The 13,247-nt window shown below is 37.4% G+C and overlaps 1 long non-coding RNA gene across 3 annotated transcripts in view; it reads right to left on the minus strand.

Moving 5' to 3' along the window:
• Positions 1-12,977, minus strand: part of LOC147057794 (uncharacterized) — a 42,534-nt gene extending 29,557 nt beyond the window's left edge. For 2 of the 3 annotated variants that reach the window (XR_015065897.1, XR_015065898.1), the window contains exons 1-2: positions 12,732-12,977; positions 11,325-11,499 (exon numbers count right to left, since the gene is read on the minus strand). This is a non-coding gene — a long non-coding RNA (uncharacterized LOC147057794). Of the gene's footprint in view, positions 1-6,976; positions 8,294-11,324; positions 11,500-12,731 lie in introns of those variants that run through there. The other variant, XR_015065896.1, reaches the window with a different exon arrangement.
• Between the last annotated feature and the right edge of the window lie 270 nt (positions 12,978-13,247).

The raw sequence follows: 13,247 nt of genomic DNA on the forward strand, positions 1-13,247 counted from the left end.
ATCCATCCTCAATCTTAATATGATCATCCATGCTTGATATTTTAAAAATGCTTCTGTCATCTTTGTTTGTCCTCAATCCGTCCTTTTTTTTTTTTCAATTTTCTCATCCCTCGTCCTTCGGCCGCAAAATGGTCGGCTGGACTCTTTCTGTCACGAGAACGCGTTGTTGCCCACATCTACTTATCAATCCTGCAGTTTTCAAAAATTCAGCCATGAGGCCAGTTTAGTAGTACAGTGCCTGGGTACCTATCCCTTATCATGCCTGACAATTTACAGTTATACATTTTGCAATAATGTACCCATACTAAATTTAAAAGCAATGTCGGAACAATGTAGGATTGGCTGTATTAGTAAATGTGCTTTGGCACACTCCCCTCTCCCTCGCTCCCCCTCCCCCTTACCTTTTCTTACTGTTGTGGACACGCAGAAATAAGATAATACAACAATTGGCTCCAAATATACAAGGCTTACACAAGGTAGAGACTGAACACAACATATCGTGTAACCCCATGCGTCTTATGCTTTTGTTAGGGAAAATACAAGAGGGTTGTGACATTTCACCATAATCCCTCCCTTATTACTTTTGCAGTATGTTTTATTTATGTTGATGAAATTAGTTTCCAGAATCATACTAACTACTGAAAAACAAAAATGGAAAAAAAACGTGCATTTTAGCTGTAAGCACCACCAACAAATCCCGATGTAGTAAGTTATAAAATTGTAGATGTTTCAAATCTTTAACAATATCCTTAAAAAAATTATGAGTATCTATACGTTAATTGCTTCTATCACTCATTGAGTAACTGTTTGCATAATTATGCTTTGAATGTGCGGTTGTTTTACCATTTATTAACTTTCTTTTCAGTTTTGTCATTTATTAGAAACAAATATACAGTCACAGTGAGTGAGCGTGAGATTTATGGCTTCATATGTTTTCCATTGGTAGACTGTTACGAATACATTAGCACAGATGGGGTTGTTTAGATCAGTATTAGTTAATCAAACAGTCTTTATTGCACTGCTCTCGTTCTGTGTTTTAATGTGCAGCCTCCCTAACAGCGCAAACACCCAACATTTAGTTGTGGAATGAGTTGATATTAATTATCTAATGCAGTTTTCTATTGTTATTTTGGACAGATTGTACGAAAATATTCAGGTTTAATTTTAAAGACCAACCGTTGATCATTTTCCTGAGGAGCTCATTGGGGTTGTGAGTTTGAAGACAAAATCTCCCCTACCACCACCATTAACTCTCCCAAAAAAAGATGGTCCATAAGGTTTTAATCCAAAGCAAAGGCAGTAGGTTGACCAGTCTGCACATGACCTTACTCCTCCTGCTTTTGACATGTCCTCATCCTCCTCACTAGGTGCAGGGACGCAGATGGCATGAGGCAGCGGTAAGCGGGGGAGATTGACAGCACCTCAGTGCTGGAGGCTCATTACAAAGCAGCATTTCAAGCAACAGCTGTAAAATCATTCATTTCATTTTTTTATTTTATCCTGATAATCACTCAGAATAAAATAATCAGCTACTATTAAAACTCTCTGCATTGTCACTTTAACTCTATACGTACATATATAATTGTATTTTCAAGTGATTAAGGTTAGCAGGTTAGTTTCAATATGATTCAGTTATTGAATGCACTCTTAGTGGAATATGTAAAAAATAAAAATCCAATTATTTAGTGTACATTTTGTACATAAACCCATCTCATGACAAAAATGCCCAGCAACAATAGAAAACAGGACGTTTATATACACAAGCCAAACACATGGACTAATTGATTTAAAATGAACCGACAAGGATGAAACTATATAATTACCATACTGGGGCCCAAAATACTAGAAATGTTCTCTCTCTGTCTATTTCTATTTAATCATAGCTTTCACTTTCTCTATAGCAGCTGTAAAATGTGAAAAATCCTTACAGCTGTGAGATCATCTCTTGAGGCATTTAACACAGTAAGAGATTACATTGCAGCAAATTAGTGCTGAGAGAAGCTATCATGTTTGAGTCCATTTCCAGGAAAGGATGAGACACCACAGTAAGATTTGAATGAAATAAATGTATCATAAAATAATGGAACTCTAACTGCTGGCACTCCATCACACTACTGCATACATTTGTACAAATGCAGGAGGAACGTTATCACTGCTGTACAAATATGCGACCAAAGATTCCAAGGGACAACAGCATGTCTGAAATAACAGAGACAGATGGTTGAGCACATATTGTGACAAGTCAAGCTACACCGCTCACCCTGAAAAAGCTGAAAATAGATTTGTCAGACCAGGAAGGCATATCTGAGTCCAAACTCTATTTGAAGACACAGCTCCACCTGTGATCGAGAACTATTAGCATCAATGGATGTCAGGATTTGAAGTCATCGTATCGTAATGTTTTTTGGGTACTAGATTCAGTAGTAGCTACAGCTATCCATCCATCCATCCATCCATTTTCTGGACCGCTTTGTCCCCACGGGGATCGCGGGCGCGCTGGAGCCTATCCCAGCTGTCATCGGCAGTTGGCTGGGGCCATCCTGAACTGTTTGCCAGCCAATCGCAGGGCACACACAGACAAACAACCATCCGCACTCGCACCCACACCTACGACTAATTTGAACTGCTCAATTGGCCTACCGAGCATGATTTTGGAATGTGGGAGGAAACCAGAGTGCCGGGAGAAAACCCACGCAGACACGGGGAGAACATGCAAACTCCATACAGGGAGGGCCGGAGGTGGAATCGAACCCACCCATCTCCTAACTGTGAGCCGCCCGTAGCTACAGTATTTATTCAGTCACCGTACAGTAATACAATACACACTATCGCAAACAACAGTTATATACTGTTTGGTGACAGAAATGGTACAGTTTGTAAGAAATTAATTACGTTATTAATTTGGGGTGTCTATGTGGTATCATGTTTAAAAGCAAAAAACATTTGTTGTCTTGATTTACACAAGCCACGGTAATTGGAATCCTCATTATTTTTGGTGTTTGGAGACTTATTCTTTGATAGATTGCTTACTTAGCCAGCTACATGCACTGCATAACTATCCCAACTCAAATTAATATTGTACCACTTTATTATCAACTCTGGTGAGGAAATTATGTCAGACTGTTACTGGTGTTGGTTTTCTCTCTGCCGGGAGGTAGTTTATTGCATTATGTCATACATCATTACAACATGTTTAGTGGCAATATATAGAAGTGGTTATGTTGAGGAAATGGAACATTATTTATTGTATTTGGAGTTAGACTATGTTATTGTGTAGAATATGTCTAATTTGAAACTCTGGTCTTCTTTCGTCATCGTAATACTCCAGTTGTTTTTGATCATTTGCTTTAGTTGCCATCACATTACAGCATGTGATAACCTTTTGACCACTGGCAAAGATCTCACAGACGGTGTCAACAATGTTTTAATTTTTTTTTTCACGGTTGGAAAGTCAACTGTTGCGGTATCTATTCTGGCATGATGGGTACTATAATTAGATCCCAAGTCTCCTTTGCTTCCAACACTGCAAGTAGTTCAAAGGGAATTTATAGTGTGTTGTAAAACAAGTCTTTTTCTGTGAATTGCTTGCAATTATCTGTTTGCCCGTGAATAGATGCTATGATCTGGCTCAAAAGCTAGAATCAATATTTATGACACCACAACAATGAATGCACTTGTCATTTTTGGTCATGTATGTCTGCACGCATCTGTGGGTTAAAGACAAAAAGCAACATACAATCTGTTGTATGGTGTTCAAATTCGAAGAGACTTGCTAAAATTTTTAACAAGTGTTTCACTATTTCATTTATTGATGCTGAAATTTAAATACAGTCAAATATTGTTGTGAAACACAATATGTGTACTGTATAAAGAGCATTTTAATGACTCGATGGAGGCTGCCTTTGTCTCTTTCGCTTAAGGTAGGAAACGGGGCATGTACCTAGACGTTTCTTGATGCATTGATTAAGGAACGCCTACATCTGTTGGCCAATCAGATAACAGTGATGTTATGGCCTTGCATTTTTGCGACATGACCAATATCAGGACATCTCTCTCATATAAATAAAAATCTATGCGTTGAAAGCAATCCAACCAGCCGCATGGAAGTCCATAACATTATTATTTTTAATGAGTACCCTGTAAAAATGTGAAAAGTTCCATCAAACATACAGTAGCTCTTTGTAAGCCACTTTTGTGAGTCAGTCACCCCAACAGAACAGTGTATTTTCTTTCAAGTCCAATGGCTCACCTTGCACCATTACAGTATGTTTCTTCCCACCTCAGCTGTCCTCCAGCTCTCTGTGGTCGCCTTAATGAGCTTCACGGTGAGCTGTGTTTGAGCTCATTAACCTTTGCGAGCTGTGAGTCCCACTAAGCGAGAAAGTAATTGATACATGTACAGCAAAAAAAATAAAAAAAATCTTCATTCACACCAGCTGCAGTTTTAAATTGAAATTCCTAAAATGTAGGGTTTCTTTAACAGCTCAGTTAAAAAGTCACATGGAAAATAATTCCATTTTCATATTTTTAACCACGTGTTTTAAAAATACTATGCCCCCATGAATTGCTACTGTACGTACTGTGCTTGTAAACAGTAAGACACACACTAGGAATGTACAACGCTTTATTTAAAAACATAATCATATAAATTCCCCCGTCCCATGCCCCACGAGAGAAAACAAAAATCCCGGCACTATGCCAGATATTGGTAGATGCATATGGTTAGTATTGAGACAACACTAACAATTCTACCACTCAAGGATAAGATAGGAGACAGACGTAGTTTAGCAGAAGATGAAATCTCAAATTGAGATGTAAGCATATCTTTTTAACAATGTATATTGGAAATGTCTCTGAAGTTAAAGCATGTTCACATCCTCCAGTGGCTCTATGAACAAAATGTATGGTTGTTTATTTTTTGCACTTATAATTAACTCATGCTGACAAACCAACATCTTTCACAAAATGTGAAAATGGCAAATGTTTCAGCCTTGGTTAAATGCCTGCACGCTGTGAGAATTTTTCTACTCTTAATGTAATTGTAACACTTAGTACAACAGACTACCAATTATGGGAAAAATAAGGCTGCCTACCTCCTTCGTGTGTTTATGACTCGTACACGTTTTTTCTGAGAACCCTTGCTTCTTTCTATCCCCATCTCACTTGCTCTGATTGTCTTTTACAGCCACTGCCCCCGAGGGAAAGAAGCTGTCATATTGTTTCTCCCTCCGGCAGAAGCTCTCCTACCATAATCTGTCAGCCACTGAGCCAGTGTTATTAGGTGTTGATTTTGTGGGGGTTGTTCATGGTTGTTGGGTGAGACGTTACAGCTCAGTACACTTATGTGGTGGCAGAAAAGGTTAAGAGCTAGTGAGACCAGGGCAGAGGATTAGTGCGGCGGGAATTGCTTTTTATTACTGTTAAGGTCACAGCCATATTTAAAATCCATAAGAGAGGAGAACTGTGGCTATGTGGCCGGATGGGAGAATTTGTCTCAGAGCGGTTGTGCAAAAATAAGCAATGAATTTGATTTAATTAGACACAACAAGGCTCCTTATGAATATGGTACTCGTGTAAGCGCAAGAGAGAATACTAAAGCTACAAGCGATGACTTGTGCCCCTACATAAATGCGGTGGGGGGGAGGCTGCCATGCACACCCATGTGGTAAAATGTCCTGAGAAGGATTACATCATTGTTTGTGTAAAAGATGGTGAAGCCCAAGATGAAGACTTGGCCTGCCACCTAGTGTGCATATTTCTAACAACAGCTGTCTGCTGCCATAAGTGGCAGCAGTCAAACAAAAAAAGACAAGTGCAGATGTCAAAGAGCTTTTTTAAGAGAAACACAAGCCACTGCGGTCTTATTGCACCAGTTTGAAACTAATGTTGAATAGAAATAAATATAATTTTAGGCAAGTGAATCTAAGGGTGATTGGGCTCAGGGGAGCAGCATAACCAATCAATGCGTGGACAACTGCAGTCAAGTGTTGGTCCGAATTATTAAATTCTGGATTGGAAACACCTCTGAAGCATCAATCTGAACCAACCGAATCATTGGAAGAACTTTCTTCGTCACATATGCATAGCATGTTCCCAGGTCATTATTATTATCCACCAGAATAAAATATCCATATGTTACTGTTATTTACTGGGTATTTAATCTCTCCCTCCCAGATTTGGTTATTTTTTTTAAGAGGGTTTTCAGAAAATATACTCACCGCAAATATGCCAAATTTAAGGTGTCAGCTTTTCTATCAAAAATCAAGCATGGTATTTTTTTTACTATAAGACACATCCGAATATAAAATGCACCAGCTAAAATTCTGGGAAAATCCTGCTTTGCTCATATGTAAACAGCACTGGACTATAAGACATAGGTGTTTCAATGTTTAACTTTCATTTATAAGAGAATATGCACAAATCGTACAATATCATAAAAGTAATGAAAAATCCATAATAAACCACACTGGACTATAAAATGGAGAGTTCAAAGCTTGTGCAAACTGTTGCAGTTTATAGTCCGGAAATGCCGGTATATTGAAATTTACCAAAGGGCTGGTAGAGTGAGCCACCGCATATTTACGGTTCATTTACATAAGCAAATTGTTGTCTGCAGCCATGTGGGAAATGTGAATGAAAATCTCTTTTTAAATGCCACGCCTGGTTAAATAAAGATTACCTAAAGAAATACATTCAACCATTTGTGGGATTTTTTTTTTTTTAGGTTTTTGTGCTCAGGCCAAACCAATAACGTATTACTTTGATGCATATCTTGTGGCATCTTGGTGCCAAGGAACTTTGTTAGGAAGTGAGTTGAGGAGTGATAAGTAGGCAAAACTAACTCTTTACTGCCAATTCGTGAACAGTAAATGTGAAAATTCAGCAATTTCCACAAATATATCATAGACATTATAGGATTGAAAGAAAAAATAAATCTGATACACAGAAAAAAAAATGAAAATGGAGAAGATTATTTATTTATTTATTTATTTATTCCAGTAGAAGGAACTGTTGTGATAAGTCACTCAAATTCATGGTATGTTTAGTTTGCTCAAGTGTGACTACACTAACTGAGCTGAGTAAAGAATCAACCGTTCTTAGAACAAAACTTTGGGCTCAACAAAAAAATGAGTGTGTTGTGTTACAAAGACCCTTGTTGTATTTATATTTATATGGTTCTATTTTTACCACCTGTGATATCACTCAATCTTGTGAAAACGTGTCACAAATGTTTTTTTTACCACTGTACCCAAATCAAGTGTTTAGGCTATTCAATTTGCCTGTTCTTTCCCTCTGGTCAATTTTTTGTTCAGGTTTCAAAGAACTGTTTCCAGGGTATGTTAAAACAGTGTCTAACCCAAATTTTGACAAAGGATGCCAGCATTTGCCGCACCACAATTGCCCACTGAACATGGAGCAGAATTGCTTGTTATAATATTACCAGTTCAAATGCATACATTGATCAGCAGTTGTTATTTCAACTTCTCTTGTTAAACAACCAAAATGAAGAGATAACATTCCCAAATAATAATAGGATGATGTGTAACAAGAAGCCAGGCCATCTTTTAATTGTTATTCAGGTCACCTAGAGTACTCTGGTGAAGACGAGCACATTTTAATAGTGTAGAATCCCAGAGGCAACTACATTTATATTCCACGCACATTATATTAATTTACTGACCTTGAAGAGTTTTTTTATGTAAATAAACAAAAAATAGCAAAGGGAAAGAGTCCAGGTTTTTGTTCATCAAATTCTCTCAAGCATCTCACAAATAATTTGAGCAATAAGTATCCATTTGAGGAGACAAGCATGATGTTTTTACTCATTTTATGACTGCTTTAGCAAGATACCCACGATAAAGGTGCATAGTTTGGTGAATGAATCATGAATCATTATTACTGGGTTGTGATCAGTGTGACTCTATGCACATAATATTTGTCAAATGACTTTACTGTCTTTTGCAAATCCATTTCTATTGACTCATTTGCAGTGTTTATGAGAAGAAAACATTTTCTGGAACGAAACATTTTTGGGAACAAAATCTTGAATTGTAGAGTTAATTTTATTTTAACTTCACCATTTAGATTAAAGTTGATAAGTAAAGCTGACTTTGAATTTGTAGTTCTGTTTTAATAGAATACTTAAAACAAGGTGAGTGAAAAACTTATGCGCTGAAAATAGAGAATTGACAGCAGCAGTAATGTCATGAGCAATTTGTGCCTGCACAATCCAGATGTTGCAAACAGCTTGTGGCCACGTTGAACAGCTAGTGTTATGTTGGAACCACTTCCTCTGTGAAATACAAGAGGAGACATTGAGCTCTTTTCCACTTTGTGATTCTATCATGCATGTGGTTTCCTGTGTGAACTTCGATTCACAGACACACAGGCTATTAAAAGCAATGCTCATACCTGCACATGCATAAATGAACATCTTGGGAAAGGCAATTTTCCATTCTGTTTGCCAAAAAAAATCCAAAGTTTTCTACATTAATGAGAGGGAGCTTAATATTTAATCCTACCAGAGATAAAACAATGAGAACAAATCTGGTCATGATTCCAAACATGCAAGTAAAAATTGTCACGGCTTTGGCTTGCATGGCTTCCTCTGGGACAGGATCTAAACTGTGATGGCAGCCAAAAAAAAAAAAAATCAGAAGTCTACAGAAACATAATGTTTCAGCTTGTCTATTTTGAATCTACTTATTTATCCCAAAATAGCATCTGCTCCAAAATGTTGGATATTATGCTAAAACAAAGTAGTGTTTGGTTACGCCATCTTCTTGACATTACTGTTTCATTTCATCTGTAAAGTTGCTGAAGACCAAGAATGGTTTGTCATTTCACGCTTGATCTCTCCATTTTAAAACAGCCAGTGCTGATTTAGCCAAAGCAACAATTGTCACTGTCACTGCTCATTATGCAAACAATAGTTGCTCAACATGAGGTAGTTCTCGATGCATTGTGCAGTTGACCTCGTCATGCCGCAGTCATGATGAGTTGCTTCTTATTTGGCAGAACCTTGGTCAATTATTTGCACTTACATCACAGTAGAAAAAAAAAAAAGGTGATCTCTGTCTTTCAGATATTGGTGTTTAACTAAGCAGAATGTGGGTCAATGTTGCATGTCTGAAAACTATTGTTGGTTAGTAATGGCAACACTATGTGGCTTTGTGTTAGCCACATGCTTTCTTTGTATTTCTGCGGGCCAGCGTGCACCATGCATTAAACTTGAACATGAAGAAAAGCCACAGCCACCGGCCACGAGAGAATAGTGTTGTTCATTCATGGTAATATAGAACAAACATTAGTCTCTTTCCAGTCAATATTTGATGAGAGCACCAGAAAGAATTCTCACATCTTCAAAAACATTTTATCTGGCACGTTACAGAATAAAGCATCCAATATGAACGTTTCCGGTTACAAACCAATTAATTGGAGGTTCCACTATATTGAAATTATTGTACATGATTACGTATTTTGTGCAAAATTGGAACAGTCAATTGTTTGTATTACTTGATTCAAATTCCCCCCAAATGTTACTGTAACCACAAGGTAAAATCGGACAAAGGAATGCCAATTCTCAGATCAGATATGATTGAGGATGAGGACAAAATTATTTCATTGCAAAACAACTTCTCTGTCAAGATATCCTCATACTTAAGTGGAATGTAAATTACTTGTGAGGTAATGCTCCCTCCCACGCACACACACACACACTTAGTTCGACAAATATTTATTAAAGGTGACAGAGAGAAATGTACGGCAGTCCTTCGATATCATTTGAAAATATCTTACTCAGATTGAAGTGTCAAATGTATTCGACTTCAACATCATTCTCCCTTTACACTTGACACTAAATAAAACATTTCAGCACTGTGATGCTTGCTTGTAAGGGAGCCAAGTTGTACCAGAAAAATTTTAATTTGGACATTCATAAAGGCGGCATGTTGCATGCAGTGTACAGCTGTCTCTTCAAGTTTTTCTCCTCGTCGTAATCAAATGCTTCTGGGGCCATAATCTTTTTCAAAAATGGTGTGTGTTTATTGATCTGAGTGTCTGTTTTGTAGTTTCTCAATACAATAGCTTTCTGGACAATAACATAGCCCCCTTTTTAAAGCATGTCATTAATAACATAAAACATCCACTTGGTACGCATCTTTAGACAAGAAATGTTTTAAGTCTTATTATTGTTGGGATTTATGCATCATTTTTGCATACCCAACTTAATTGAGTTGCTTCCATCTTGACAAGCCATAGACCATTTCATAATGAGAAGTGCAATATCTTCAAAACATTCATAGGCAGTCTGGTCGTGTCTGGTTAAGGTTTCTACCCCATCAGGTAAGTGCCAGATCTCCCAGAGAAAATTGTCAGAGAAAGCTAAAGACATTATCTTTTTATAGAAGGAAAGGCCTGCTAGTTTCTTTCTCCCTCTGTCGCGCAAAAAGAAAGACACCTCCATTTCCGACTCTTGATTAATCTCTTTTTCAGGGGGTTTGATATGCCACAAGCAGGCATCATCATCATTATCATCATCATCATCATCATCATCAAAAAACATAAATATGAAGAAATACTTGAAAATATATGATTTTTTATGTTAAATAGTATTTTATTTCAATAATTAACTAGTTGCTGGGTAAATTTTATCCAATGTTTACAAGACATTTGAAGTTGGTGTTACCTTGTAATCTAAATGTACGCATCTATAAATATAATCTGAAAGACACAGTGAATCATTTAGAAATATGTAATAAAATGATTTTGCTTCAAGTACTTTAAATACATTTATTGAGATGTGGAGGACGTCTCATTTGATAGCAATTGTATTCTTGCCAATGAGTTGGCCATTACCAAGGCAACAGTGGCCTCTGTTGGTTGTCAAATTCAGTAGTGGCTGCAGAGACGTAAACTGGTCATATTGCGAGGATCTTGTTTTTTGACCTAATTTAATTTTTAATCTCTCACTAAAATGCGTTTGATACCGTTAAAATCCCAAAAATTACATAAATGGATAACATGTGCCCCTCTGTTGTGCTTCTAAAGTACTTACAGTTACATATTAGAGCATGATTGTGCATTGCTTTGAAATTTTATATAATTTAGTTTCCACTAAAATATGATTATGCACTGGTGCACATTGAATTTAAACATTAAATCCAAATATATGATACAAATTACAAATCATACTTCCTGCAACATTGATACTATAAATACAAAATACAATCCAATATATTACAATGAGCATGCATTCAGTTCAAAAACACTACTGACCACTGCCATAATAATAATAATAATAATAATAATAATAACTGTCTTACCAAATACAATGTAGTTGCAGCAGAGGGCAGTATTTTCCTTTGCATTACATCTTATTGTTAACGTTAATCTTGTTGAGTGAGCATCCTTGCACTTTTGTTCCAGGTTCCAGGTTCAGTTTAATTTCTTCCAATAAAATACTTGATGAGCCACTGACAGTTGAAAGTTGGGATTGATCTGGAAAACATTTGAAGGCTGCACGTTAACAGTGTTTGTGTAGTGCTCCCTCATCGCAGCTTCACTTCCACTTCTCATTAATCCCTGATCTAATTATGTGCACAATTGATTAGTCGAACCGTTTTTGCTCTGTCTTCATTAATTGCTAATTGAAAGACATCTAGAAAACCAGTGAAGCTACCCTGTGGACCCCAAAGGATGGAAGCATTTTCTGCTTGCCAGAGATAAGCTGCTGCAATAGAAATGTTTAAAAAGGCCATGATCACCAGGATTATTTAATCAGTGCTGTTAACTACCATTTCAAATGTTAATTAGAAGCTTGAACTTTCAAACAAATATGTTGATCGGTGGTGGACATGACTTCCAGCGAACAACTATTTACAAGCAACTGAACCATCCATCAAATTCCTTTTTGGATAGATATTTCTGATTTATAAAACCGATTATTAGCCAACTTTGTTTACTGATACCGGCATGTTCTGATATCTGATATGCGAGAAGAAAAACAAGACTAACAAACCAAAGAAAGGTTGGTAGCAGCAAAGAAATCTTATTTCCATCTTCTCGCTTCTACCATATTGGTGTATGCTTTTGGTAACTCATGAGTTACTGCAGTATTAATAGGAAACATCATTGAGTGTGTGGAAGGGGGTATTTGTTTTGCATACGACACTCAAACACTTTAAAGGAACCGTATCATACTAACCCAGCCAACATTTCCATCTGGGCCTCATGTGGGTTTTAACATGGACAATGGGCATGGGCTTCATCTGGTTTTGCTCTTGCGGCAAGAGGCACACCTGTGTTAGCCCACATGATCTCCAACTGAGTTGTAGGTGGTTTGCAAATGGGGAATTTGTCTGTCCCACCTAAGCCCAATATGTATTTGACTATAAAGGTTGAAATGGGGATCTGAATGTTCCTTGTGTGGGTTCCCACTGGACAAATTATACACAACCCATGTGCTTGCCCATTTAGGGCTCCAAGTGATTTTGGTGGCTTCGGTGTAGTCACGTGGCTCAGACAACGGCAATGCCAGGTGACAGAAGACTTGATCCGATAAGGAAAGTACTTTTATTAAACTAAGGTGCATGTAAACAAATGTGAAAAATAAACAAAGGGTATGATGTCCAGAAGGTTAGATGGACTGACAAAATGTTATCTTAAGGCGTTACCACAAGACAAACATTGTTTTTAAAAAAAAAAAACGAGTCACGCATACTTATACTTACAGAAGCATGGAGAAGAAGAAAAAACAAAATCCATGGAACATACAAAAGTCACTGAGACACGAGAGAACTGAGCTCAAAAACGACAAGGCACTTGGAAATAAGCGATGCAAAAGCTTGGCACCAGCAAATTGCTGAAACTGTCCTTCAATAGCTGCTGATTGGGACTAGGTGTCAGGTGTGTTGACCAGCCAGTTCTAACCCATGACCACTTAGCCCATGTACTCAGCTCAAGCACATGCCCACAAATCCAAGATGTAGCCTGTGTGGAGCCCAGTACCTTTGCCTACTTTTAGCCTATATAAGACAATGTGGGTAATCCTCTTCAGTAGAAGATTAGGGCCAGTGAAGAAAAAAAAAGAGGAGTGACAGGATTTCGAATTTATTTCTCAGAATTCTGACTTTAAAGCGAGAATTCCCACATTGAAGTCAGAATTTTGACAATAAAGTCAGATTTCTGACTTTAAAGTCAGAATTCCCATTGTCTGACTTTAAAGTCAGAATTCTGACTTTATTCTC

The sequence above is a fragment of the Syngnathus leptorhynchus genome, chromosome 4 (assembly GCF_054491065.1).
Source record: "Syngnathus leptorhynchus isolate UIUO chromosome 4, UIUO_Slep, whole genome shotgun sequence".
Lineage (NCBI taxonomy): Eukaryota > Metazoa > Chordata > Actinopteri > Syngnathiformes > Syngnathidae > Syngnathus > Syngnathus leptorhynchus.